Source organism: Castor canadensis, chromosome 18, assembly GCF_047511655.1.
Source record: "Castor canadensis chromosome 18, mCasCan1.hap1v2, whole genome shotgun sequence".
In the NCBI taxonomy this organism is placed as follows: Eukaryota; Metazoa; Chordata; class Mammalia; order Rodentia; family Castoridae; genus Castor; species Castor canadensis.
In genome coordinates, this window is record NC_133403.1 from 31,683,715 (window position 1) to 31,685,124 (window position 1,410).

At 45.4% G+C, this 1,410-nt stretch overlaps 1 non-coding gene across 1 annotated transcript; it reads left to right on the top strand.

The window, feature by feature from the left end:
• The first annotated feature begins 241 nt into the window (after nucleotides 1–241).
• Nucleotides 242–344, top strand: LOC141419072 (U6 spliceosomal RNA). Its single transcript, XR_012443744.1, has one exon. It is a non-coding gene; the product is annotated as a U6 spliceosomal RNA (small nuclear RNA).
• The last annotated feature ends 1,066 nt before the right edge of the window (nucleotides 345–1,410 follow it).

The following is a 1,410-nucleotide window of genomic DNA, read 5'->3' on the forward strand; positions in this document are numbered from 1 at the left end:
TAATAAAACCCATTTTCAAAGAACGCAAGCATCCTATGCTCCCTTTGGCAGCACATACACTAAAATTGGAACAAGGCCAGACACCGGTGGCTCACACCTGTAATCCTAGCTACTCAGGAGGCAGAGATCAAAAGGATCACAGTTCAAATTGGCCAGCTTGGGCAAATAGTTCAAGAGAAAAAAACCCATCACAAAAAAGGGATGGTGGAGTGACTCAAGGTGTAGGCCCTGAGTTCAAACCCCAGTACCATAAAAAAAAAAATAAAATTGGAGCAATACAGAGAAGATTAGCATGATCCCTGTGCAAAAATGACATGCAAATTCATGAAGCATTCCATATTTTTCAGAGTCCTTACCACTGTGAGACCTGCCATGAGAACCTCCTGTTCACACCCACCAAGGTGCTGCAGCATCACAGGCAGTGTGAGAAACCTCTACCTGTGTGTGGGGTGTGTGTGTGTGTGAGGAGTGTGTGTGTGTGTGTGTGGAGTGTGTGTGTGTGTGTGTGTGTGTGTGTGTGTGTGGTGCGTGCTGGAGGGTCTATGTGAATTAAGTCTACACTGAGAAAAAAAAAAAGAACTGGTATTACCCCATCTTCTTCTGATCTTTTGTCTTCCTATACCGTAACTAACATAAGATTTCTCTGTCTTTATGGAGTCTTTCTCAGTCAGGGAGGGAGTCACGGGGACAGGAAAGGATGATGAATGCAGTATCAGGCAAAACCTGTTGTTCTGAATCCTCTTTTGCCTTCTCCCTCACTCAAGTATTCATTCCACAAACTTTGAGCTCTGTTCCAAGCTAAGTCTTATGCTGGGCACTGAAGATGTAACCAACCACAAGCCACAGTTCCCTCACACAAGGTATTTGCAGTCTAAGGGATAGAATGACAAGTAAACAGGCAATGAGAGTTCATGGTGATAAGTGTCATGAGCCCTCTGACCAGTGAGACTTCCTGGAGGAGGTGACATAGAAGCAAAGCCCGATTAAGAGGCAATGGGAAGGAGATCAAGATGGCAGATTGCTGCTAGACTCCAGAACGCCAAACTCCCAGGAGCCTGAAAGACAACCTTAGGTTCGTGGCAGTAAGGCTGCCTAGTTTGCTAAATAAAAGATCATATCTATCTAAATAAGCCTTTGGAAGTGCAAACCTGCTCCAGACAGACAGGGGTTGCCAACAATGTGCTGTGCCACCATGTTGCTAGTGGGTGCAATTTTTTGTTTTGTTTTGTTTTCTTGGACCAGAGTAGCCTCCAGTCCACAAAAGACCATTCAAACAGCTAAAAATGGACACACAGGACTGTGACCTTGCAAGAGCCTGGAGAGTCCCAGACTGTGGAGAAAGGGTACAATCACCAGGTGGTGATAACTCTTGCCTGCGATCACACACTGCCTACTAACCTGAGTTCCTTC